A 12,215-nucleotide genomic window follows, 5' to 3' on the forward strand; every position below is an offset into this window, starting at 1 on the left:
GAAAAGTTAAGCACAAAATATTTTATTATATCTTCTATGAAATATGACATTGTATTTAATGCCATGAAATGGTGACCGGACATAGACCAGAACAGTTTTATGATTAGGAAACCAGAGGGGTCATGTTTAGGCACCAAAAGTACCGTTACATGACCGGTTAAGTTCAGGCACCAAAACCATTTGGTTAAAATTAGAAACAAGGTTATGGTTTCGCTTAGTACTTCTGGAACACGACCACCGCCGGGGCACTAACTCCGGTCCCCTGGGTGAAAGTCCTATGTTTTGGGACCCATTCACTAGTGATATCCAAATTAAGCTTCATGAAGCATTTTCAATATTTTGAGTCCACTAGATGGAGCTCTCTGATCAACAAAAGGTTAAATACACACTGAATCACCATTCATTGAGCCCTTTTCTTTAAACCAAGAGCTCCATCTAGTGGACTCAACAAATACAATAATGGTTCATGAAACTTCTTTTGGACAGCACTACCATTCACTGCCCCCGACCTGCTACTTCAAGTGGAGATTAGCGCTGATGGTGACTATTACCATGTGAATGGATCAAAACGTCATTCTGAACTTACCAGTAGGTATAGCAGACCCCTTCTAACCCATATCTATGAGGCTGGCAACCACTGATAATGCCCGTTCAATGAAGGGATATCATTCAAAGTGGGTGCAAATAAATGCTGCAACAGTGAGCAGCAGCATTTCTAACAGTATATTAAGTGTTGAATCAGGATAGGAGCCTAACATGGCTGTGTTAGCAGAATGCAGAGAGAGTAATCAATTTGAATAAAATCAACGCTAATGGAAGTGGAGTCTTATTTTATGTTTATCAAATACCCTTAGAATATATTGTCTATTAAGCCGGATGAAGAGAACATAACTCAACAGGTCAATTTTACGCTAGGTACATAGACCGTCTTCTGCTAATTGCTTAGCACCCTGTCTGCAAGTGGATCATGTATAAAACTGTCTGCTGCAGGGTTTGACGTACTTCATTACTCCGTAGTTGTTCTACAGTACAATAAGCTGAGCAGGAGCAGTTCACTGTGCAGCTTGTGACCATAAAAAAACATTGAATTAGAGGTAACTGACATGGGTGATACGATGCCTGGCTCTATTTTAAAAAAAAAATCAGAAAAAATATAAAGTTTTAAACGTGGGCATGGAGCCACCTTGGCACTGGGGCTGATGCCGTCAAACTTGCGCACAGGCCATATGTTTCTCCACCCTGTTGGGATTCATTGAATTGCTCTCTGGGTGAGAAGCAATATTTTTTGATGAGCACTAAAACAGGTGTGTTAATGCATATTGTTCACTCCTCTGAGATGAATTTGGGATCATTTCTATTCACCAAAGACACATTCATGGAGAAAAAAAAACAATTGTGGTGGACATTAAACTGATTACAAGAAATAAACTGTAGACAAAGATCTGTATTTAAGGGTTATTTAAAAAAAAATTCGAGTCACACTCGAGTATGGATTAGAGCAAAAACTGACCAAGACACTGTTGAAAAAGGGTGTATTTAAAAGCTATTAATAGGTGATCAGACATCTCCCATAATATGTTAAGACACAGAAAATAACACTCTAACACACGAAAGTTCAACTGAGCTCCTTCAGGCCAGGTCAGTGGTTTCACATGTGGTCTGTATAACAAATCGCATGGTCAATGGAAATTACCTAAAAGGATTAACACATAAAACATTGCATAAATAGTTATGATCTTGATACAATACAAACAAGCTTTGCATAACATGAGTACATATATATATATATATATATATATAATAATATTTTACATTGGACTGTAGTGTGACATGTAAGCTGAACTAGTTGGATTATTTACAAACTTGTTTACAACTAAGTTGTAATAACATCTTCACTTCCTATTTCCTTTGTCAACACATTTGATATGAATTAGACTCAGCTTTCAGAGCCTGTCAGAGGATATCTGCACCTTTCTGACGGATCAAATGATTTCTAAAGCTTCAGATTCCCAGCCTTCTCAATCTTCCTTGCAGACACTGTTATTTCTGTTTTCCCCATGTTCTGTTTACTTCGACATCCCTCAGGCATGACGTGTAAATAAATTAGCAATATGCACCTGCGATGAGTTAATGTATTCAGTGAAAAAATTTCAACTGCATTGCTATTTTGGGCAAGTTCATAATCAGTGAAAGTATGTCTCTTCCTTTGATGACAATCTCAGCACTGTAAAAATAGATGTAAGATGTGACATAGCTCAGGTTCAAAATAGATTTTTTTTTTAATGAGATCCCAGAAATAACAATGAATATTTGTACATCAGTTTGATTAGTTCATATCGGGTTAATTCCACTCAAGGTCCAGTTTAACTGATTTAGTCAAATTCTTACCATTTTTCTCTATTTGACACTGCTCATACCTTCAGCAAAGGGAAACTGTTGCAAAGGCACTTATTTGCTTACATGCTTATTTGAAGGACAGTCTGCAACCAACACCACTGTATTCCCCTGAACAGCACCCCTGTACAAACAATATGGAGAGCGAATTCAGGAACTCCAACGGCAAGAACACAAGTGACGGAGCCTTTCACATTGTTAGAAAGTCTTAACCAAGTCTGTTTCATGACCCAGGTCGAAAAGTGGGTCAGACGCAAGTTGGACAAGAGCTGATTTTTCCCTCTACCAGGGATCGCTAACAACCAGAGGGGGTCAAATTATTGGCTGCAAATGGCGGCGTACAGTCAATATGCAGTTTTCAATCACAGGATGCCACCCATAGCCCATGCATCCATGTCCACAAACGAGGGATGCAACACTACCGTTCAATGCCCATGGTTCAATACATACCTTAGCATCACAAATCCAACGAAATTGATCTTTTTATGATTAGGTTTTGATCCATTCAGTCCAATAACATTTGGAAAGTTAAATACTTCTATCCCATTTTTGGATGCAGGGAGCTAACAGGAAGCTGTCCCAGATGCTTTCATTGTTCCTTCAAGTGTGAGGAAGCCTTTCATACAGTGACACTGTGAAGAGTGTCCCACTGTACCATGAAAATAGCCCACCTTTGCGATGGTTGAAAGGCATGTGTTACAATTTAATGTTAGTGGGGAATTAACTCCAGACAGAATTTTACAAGTAGGCCATTGTGAGATATTCAGTTATGATTAACAACGCTGTATTCTTAGCTCCACTAAAGGGATTTCACTCAATATAGTCTTTTTTTTAGATAACTTTCATGATTTGTCTGTATGCATACTCAACAAACAGGAAACAGTTATACAAGTATTGTGATCGATCAAAGGCACCAACAGTTCTGAGAGGTTGTACAGATCCTGTCATTAAATCCACAATGCAGTCTGTTAAAAAACTGAAGTCGTGGTGGGGTCCACAGATTTGGGATAAACAAATAAACATGAATATCACAGCAATTTAAAACACTATTCAGTAAATTTAATGTAGAAAGTAGAGAGAAATCCACGTGGAGAAATACAAACTGCTATTGCCCAACGGTATATATTTTAATCAAAAAACAACATGCAGCCCTGTTTTAATATTTTATGAACTATTATTTACTCCTGTCTGCGCTACCAATAATCTGTCTGTACAGTTACCTTTTGGGAGAATGCATATTTCCAGTAGTGCACTAACATCGCTCTATTTATCTACAGGCAGTGCAAGAAGGGTGCAGATCAGACATTGCATTATTGATGCAATGCATCGGTGCCGAAGAGCCCATTTACTGTAATGTAGTGAATTGATGCATACACTTTGATTTCAATTGACACATGCTGAGCTGCAGTGGCCACTGGCAAGCATCCAATGAGCAGCTGTCTCCAACATAAAATAGCTGGAGCAGAAACAGCGATGACACACTGTAATCCACAAAGACATTTCACAGCATCAGCACATTTTTGGTAAAGTACATTCACATTGTTAATTTGTTAGTGTGGCTTATAGGGAAAACGTACGTTACATTTGTTCAATGTTTTGTTGTCAAAGGAAACAAACTAACTGCAACTTAGGTTAGAGGCCATCCCTGTAACTCCAAGACCCTCATTATAGGTCTGTTATCTTGATCCAAGTATCATATAGTCAAGTCGCATCTCAACGGTTGCAATGCAACAAACTGAAAATACAAAACCACTGTATAAAAATAACCCTGATGATAAACACTGTGCTGAGAAGTGGAGCAAAGAAGACAGGTAGTTCGGGAAAAAGCCTGAGAGAATGCAATCATGTCATTGTCATTACGCCAGCTAGCTCCTGCAGTATCGGACTGCAAATTCAATACAATACAGTACAGCATAGACTAAATACATTAAGGTGTGTCATACTTATAGTTTGTTTGCTTTGGTCTAAATAAGTTGATGAGTTTGTAAACCATAAGCATTCCCCCCTTTGTTGGGTCTCATTTCAGATCCAGGTTATAATAGATAGAACCAATTGGTTTGTGGACTAGCATTTGTGAAGCCAGGAAATTGGCATTTTGGCTGAATCTGACACAAAACCAGATGTGACCATATATGGACGAGAAGGCAGAGCTGGTCAAACAGATGCGAGTCATCCAGCGGACTGCTGGCTACTAAGTGGGTCCCTGGTGTTGTTCACTGCAGTGACACAGAGCCAGTTAAAAATTGCCTGTTTCCCTTAAGTTACCAGCTAGGACTGTAAGCTAACAGCAAAGCTTTGTTAGCAATGGTCAATGGAATGCTGATCAAGAGCAACCACAATGTTAAAATTAACTTTGATGAAGTGAAAACACACTTCACTTTGCAGTAGCACTTTGCTGCATGTCACCCTCCTTGTTTCTCCCCCACTTCCTGCCAGTCTTCAGCTGTACTGAAAAATAAGGAATTGTCCAAAAAACAATTATCTTTAAAAAAAAAAAAAAAAGTTTAAAAAGTGTCCGGGGTGGTAGCAAGAAAGTAAATACAAGAAGCAGTCAATGTGCTGTAGGCTTAATGGGCTTAATGGTTGCCACATTTTGACATCAAGTTGATTCAGACAGCTGCCTTGAATTTTGATATACCCAATAGCAGTATTTTGTCTCGATTAAATGTATGATTGAATCACCAATCCAGAATGCAAATGTTTGAAATATTTTATCATCTGATCAGATTAGGATTTAATTCAATTCAACCAATATAATCATGTGAGATTATTTTGAAATCCCAGCCCCCTACAGATTGGTAATGATGGTGCTCCAGATATCCTCTGAAGTAGGGGCTGATTTTGAGGCAGATATGTCTCCTGATGGGGCTCTCTTCATTCTTCCAGCATCTTCCAAGGCAGGATTTCTTCCAGCCCGGCTTGTTGCAGGTAATCTCCCTCTGAAGTGGAATCCTGGGTGTGGTGATGGTGGAACCCAGGAGTTGGCTAGATGGAGTTGGAGGATTAGTCTGTTAATCTATTTTAGACTCCTGATGCTGGAGTTGATGATACTGCCATAGAAGTGAAGGCTTCATGTTGATTGAAATGACACTCTCATTGCCTTCCTCCAGTGGCACTAGCCTCTTAATTGATCACACTGTGCAGTTTTAGACACATCCCATGCTTCTTGGCCTTATTCTATAAGGAGGTGCTAGTAGAAAGACTGCCGAAATAAGTCAACATTACATGAGGCTAAAGAGTTTAACAGATTTTCCTCCACAAAAACAGGCAGCATATCAAGGGGTTTTAAGGGACTGAAACTACTGATGTCTAATGAAGCTTCATGAAGCATTAGTTGTATTTGTCCACTAGATGGAGCGCTTGGTTTAAAGAAAGGGGCTCAATGAATGGTGATTCAGTGTGTTTTCAACCCTTTGTTGAACGGAGAGCTCCATCTAGTGAATGCAGAAGATAATGAAAATGGTTTGTAAGGCTTCATTTGGACATCAATAATATGGAGTTTAGTTTAATTGTCACTACTACGCTAGATAAAACACATGTAAAATGTTTTATTTTGTTCTACAGGGAGCTTGCCAAAGGTTCATAAGATAAACTTGATAATGTCATCTAACTATGAACCAATAAATCTCTGTCTGTCTGTCCTACACATATCTCGAGAGCTTGTCATCTGATCTTTCAAACTTGGCGTGGTGTATTGCTCTGTACCCAAGGGAGTGCAGTGTTGAATGTGATGTAATCTTTCCACATGATGGCACTATAACAATGAACTTTACATTTTGGCCTGTAACTTTTTAACCGTAAGGGCGCACTCACACTGTTCTGCCGTACCGGGCCCAAACAGGCTTTACGGATAAAACCTAGTTCGTATGACCAGTGTGAGCTGCAGCCAGCTGGCCGTCCACGGACCGTTTGAGAGAGGTGGGCTTTTGTAAAGCGTGTTTGCAGATGCACGAGGCCTACGGCGGCTCTGACGTCATTTTATGTGCGCCTGTTCAGACAGAAAAAAAAAAAAGACGGACCATGCGCGGACATTTAACAACAACAACAATGGCGGTGAAAGGTTGGTGTGATGCGGAGGTGGAGTGTTTGCGGCAGATTTGGTCGATGAAAATATTCAAAAACAGTCGGACAAGACGCACAAAAACTCCAGGGTCTATGGAAAGATTTGTAAACGAAGCGACACATCGCGATGACGTCAATCAATGTGTGTGACGTGTTACGGCGTGACGACGCATAGGCAGCAAGAAGCATTCGCGCGAGGCCCAGGCAGTGTGAGTACAAATGAGCCTGGCCCGCGGGGGGAGAGGTAGGGGGGACAAGTACCCTAAAGCCCGGGGCACGGTAGGGACGGAAAGTGTGAGTGCGCCCTTAGTTTGATTTAAGGTGGCCCGTAGTGTGTGTGTGTGTGTGTGTGTGTGTGTGTGTGTGTGTGTGTGTGTGTGTGTGTGTGTGTGTGTGTGTGTGTGTGTGTGTGTGTGTGTGTGTGTGTGTGTGTGTGTGTGTGTGTGTGTGTGTGTGTGTGTGTGTGTGTGTGTGTGTGTGTGTGTGTGTGTGTGTGAAAATGGAAGAGAGAGCGTGGGGAATATGCAGTTAAGGGCCGCAGATCAGAATCCAACCCGGTTGTTGCAGCACTCATTTTAACAAGCCCATGCAAAGATGTGCGTGCACAGATCATTTTCTGCGCTGCATTCTACTACACCACTGGATCAAAGTGTCGACTCTACTTCACCGTGTTGTTGTGGCATCTGTACTACCACACGTCACATCCAGCTGAGATTTACATCCAATCAGCAACCAGGCTTCTCTCTGGGGAGAAAAGTCCCTGCTCTCCCACAGGGCCAACAAACAGCCGCTTAAACAGCCGCTCGAGTGACTCACATGCAACTTAGGGGCGTTTTAGCGAGATGGACCCGCTCCATCTGGGTATTTGACCCTAAGGAAAACGCACCTAATACGTCTCAGTGAACATGACCAATGTGGTACCATTTGGACAATAGGTGGCGCTGTAGCAGCATCTTCTAACTTTGAAGAGGGAATCTGTATGACTGTCTGAATATCTCAAGGACCCTCCATTCAATTGACTTCACACTTGGCAGGTGTATTGCTGAGGATCTATGGGAGTGCAGTGTGATAAGCGGTTCTTAAGAGTGCTGTGAGCAGCATTTCTGGAAGCCTACCAAACGGTTCATTCCGAACAGTCACACAATCCAGATCGCTACGCCCACTGCACTAGTTACTGTAAGATGCTATTTAGTCATTATGGGCAATGCAAGGTCCAGTGTATATGGAGCCTTCCCTATAAAGTCAGGATATCTTGGTCTCTGTTGCATAAAATTTGATTTGATGATTTTTTTTTTTTCTGATCTTTCACTTGTGATTTCACTTTTTTTATGTAAGTGCAATGAAAAAAAATCACTGGAGTGCCCGTTTAATAGCTAGGTAAAGCTCTGTGTTGCCATCTTCTACAGTTAAGGGTCAAAAGTGTGATCCCCACAACAAATATTTCCCATCCTGTCAGGCTGCCTGCAAAACCTGGACATAATGTTCTCAAAAAGATACAAATGCCTTACTGCATCATATTTCATAAAGCCGATAATTGAAATAGCCCCCATTCCATATACAGTACAGTACATTACAATTTAACAATATGCTATATTATCTATATTTTCAATGTAAATAATACAGCATGAAATGTTTGTATGTAACAGCATCTTAACACTTTGTAGTAGCTCCCTGAGCCACTAAGCTTACAGTACATCATCTATATGCACCTTGCTTTGTATTCAGTATAGTGGTTGTTATTGTAATGGGTGCCCTTTACCATCGCCTACTGTTTACCATATCAGTTTATCGTTATGCTTTCATACTTGGCAAAGAAGCATCATATTAACCTTGAAAAAGTGACAATGTTCTTTCTTTTCTGTCTCTTTAACTTATTTTACACAGTATCAGTGCAAAATGTTGCATCCTAGCAGATTGAAATTTTCCGGGACCGGCACCATAACCTGACATTATCAGAAATTAATGTTTTAGACAGAATACCAGCTTTACTGATTTACTTACAATTCAACTTAATTGAGTGCCAAATCTTAACAAAAGTTATTTCAAGACTCTTTCCATATAGAGGTCTAGACCACACTATCATTTATTTATGATTTACAGAGACCCAACATTCCCCCATGAGCATTCTTGGGCACAGTGGCACCAAAAATCTGCCTTTTAACGGACAAGAACATCGAACAGACGCTGGTTGGCGGGCCATCTGCCTTGACCGGTGTGGGGGGCAACCACAGAATTTATGATCCACGATCCAAGGAGACCTACGAGACAAGAAAGCACAAGGACTCTGTGGTTGATAAGAGTTAGTAACATGCATTAATGGGACATGAATGATGCAGATGGAGAGAGAGAGGAGGAGAGAGAGTGTCATGGAAGTCCCTTTTGCAGACAGCTTAGAACATTTTACTAAGGTTATGAGTCAGAGTCCCCCCAACACAGCTACAGTTTACTGCACAAAATCCTGGTGACTCAATCAACCTCAACCAAACATAACGGGAAAATCATCACAACAAAACAAACTGAAGGTTCTGAAACCAGTGAATGTTTGACATTTGTGGCTGATAATTGCTTAAAAGATCACAAATATTGTCAATTACTGTAATTGTCTGCCAACCAGCTGAACCTTGGACCCTGAACCCTGAAATCGGTGTGAGACAGGTCAAAGTGTTCTTGGATCACATTGATCAGAGCAGTGTAGTGTTGCATAGAGGGTCCCACCGGAGCTGAAACAAGAATGTAATGATTCATTTGTGAAACATGGGCTGTGTCAGAACTGTGATTTGTCTTCTGTAGCAGCTGCATGCTTGCATATTAGCAGCGGTAGTACTGGAGTTGTTATAGCATAAAGACTAAAAACTTCACCAATATCAAATAGCAAATTCCTCTGAAAGAGCAGGTTGAAAAACTAAGTAAACTGTTAAATGACAATTTAGCATTTTGGGGTTAGTTATCAGACCTACTCCCAGTGCAAACCTTCTGATTGTCACTCTACACTAAATACAATTTTAGGGGGGGGTTCCTAATCTGAAAATCTAAACAAATACTGAAATCAGTCTGTGTCAATCACATGTATATAACCAACCGTTTATAAAGAGTTCAATACTTTATTTGGTTACAATATGTGTGTAAAAACTGTACCAAATGGGATTCAGTTGAAGTGTGGTTATCAAAATGAAATATTTTCTTTTAGGAAATATGCTCTTGATTGGTTTCAATATTCGAGGCTTTAAAGCATGATAATTCTCATCATCCAGTGGTGAACAGATAGAAGCTGCAATTCATTTTAATGAAGCCATAGTATTTTTATTACAGCCCTAAGATCTCCGTTCTGCCAAGAATATGTTACAACTCAACTTATTTTTAGACAGTTTTGCTAATGCAGATCCAGAGGCAGTATTCAAGAGTCTCACACTATGTCTTATATTTTTGGAAAACTATTTTTAAATAAATGAATGCACACATGTGTCAGTGCATGTCTCATCTGGGTCATTTTCAGGTCACTAGCACATTTGATTCTGTGAGATTTAAATGCTTCAAAATTGTTTGTGTGCCTGCTGCGTGAGTGCGTGCATGCTTGTGTGTCAGGGTAGCAGGGAGAGGGATAAGGTGAGTTCTGGGTTTATCCTCTCTCTCTCTCTCTCTCTCTCTCTCTCTCTCTCTCTCTCTCTCTCTCTCTCTCTCTCTCTCTCTCTCTCTCTCTCTCCCCATGTATCTTATTAATACATGAACGAATGTCAATGCATCTTTTAGTATTTAAAGTAGAGCTATATAAAGATGTGTGTAAATACTATTCATTAGTATACTGGTAATTTAGTCATTAGTAATTAGAGTGTATTTACATGCACACCAGTATCACAATAATGACATTTAAATGGAACATACTCAGTAATCCATTCATTTAGCTCCCAATATACACAAAAAATGTGGTAGTGTTCTATTCATTTAAACAAAGTAAAGTCAATATGTGCAAATGCATTGTTAAAATGTCAATTGTTAAAAAATTGAATTTCCCTTGAGGGATAAATAAAAGTAATTCTGCTTCTTCTTCTTAAAACAATGTTCAGCTGCAAATTAAAATGTAGATGATTATAACATATGGAGGGCATTTTTGCAAGATGGCACTGCAAACGAGTATGTGTATTGTTATCTGTCCACATGAATAACATGTGTATTGTTATCTGTTCACATGATGTGTAATGTTATCAGAAGCCATTTGCAAATGGAGGTCACCTTGATAAAGAATGCATCCATGCTCTCGTTCTGCTGATTCTGTAATAATTAGAAGGAAAGTGAAATTCAAGACAAATTTCTTCAGTGTCATCATCATTGCTAGCTGATGATAGGGCTGTGCTGCTGTAACGGTAAGCACAGCAGGGTGCTGAGCTGCGGGACTGAAAGTGCAGAAGCATCCCCTCCCCACTGTGAGTGCAAGGGGTGTTGTTTAGGATGGAGTTAAGTTTCATCATCCTTATCTCTGCTGCTGTGTACAGGATGCCCATCGTTACCTTGACACATTAAGCCTTTAGGAGATGACTGCTGATATTCTATATTTTTTCTTATTTTCAACAAATATCTTGAATAGATCAACCATTGGTTTAAAGAAATATAAACAGTAAGTTTTTGAAATCATACATCATGTATCATAACCTAAAGACTGAGCTCTTAGTGAAAAATACTCCATTCACAAGATGTCTGTGTTTATTCTAAAGGTGGAATTGATTTGACCAATCAACCTGCTTGTCCATGAAATCTTATATACTTATTCAAAAGTTTAGTTATATGGATGTGCATATATGATGGCAACATGAACATATGTTTACAACCATGTATTAATACAGTACATCCCATAAACATATACCATATACATACACAAGCATGTAACCAAAGTACTTGAAAGCAATACAATAATAAAAATACAAGTATCTTACCATAAAATGACTTTGGTAGAAGTTAAAGTCACCTTTTAGAATATAAAGAAGTATAACAATTAGTCTTAAAGTATCGTCTATTTACTGTGCTATTTAAAGTAATTTTCTGATATTAAATGTAGTTAACTATTGGAAGTAAACGTACAAATAACTAATAATACAACTTGATGGTGGCTTCAACATGCTTATGATATTATGCGTGGTCGCATTATGTGATTTAATTTTTTGTATTTGGTTTAATTTGAATAAGCATTTCAGAGCCTTATTTATTTATTTTTGTGTTAAATAATGTTTGGAGCACTGGACAAAACCAGTGAAACCGGCTAAAAACGTTGTAGTACACATACCAGGCCTGGATTTTGTCACTGTAACTACCACAAAAGATACTGTAAGCTCCGATAACGCCGGCTGCGTGTGGAGGGTCAGCCAAAACGACACTAAAGTTGTGCGGTTACAGGAAAACGCTTCCCTGTGTGGACGGACCTTCAGTGTGTTTTCAACCTTTTGTTGAACAGAGAGCTCCATCTAGTGGACTTACTAATATACAGCAGGAAGTCAACGTGCTTTTAAAATAAATTTGTGAACAAGGCATGCAAATAAAGCTAAGCAAGGCAATTAAAAACATCTAAAACACTACAAAATCGACCAGTATAAAAATAACCAGAGAAACCATAAAAATAAAAACTCTGAAACAAATAAAACCAACACTTCTGCCATGTGACAGCCAGTGGGTGAACTTACCATAAGTCAAGTGACCGGCCTGAGAAAAGGACAAAGGAGAATATTTGTTGAATAATGAAAGTAACCTTGTAACCTAAGGTTTACAATTTACAA

This window comes from Echiichthys vipera (assembly GCF_963691815.1).
Source record: "Echiichthys vipera genome assembly, chromosome: 10".
In the NCBI taxonomy this organism is placed as follows: Eukaryota; Metazoa; Chordata; class Actinopteri; order Perciformes; family Trachinidae; genus Echiichthys; species Echiichthys vipera.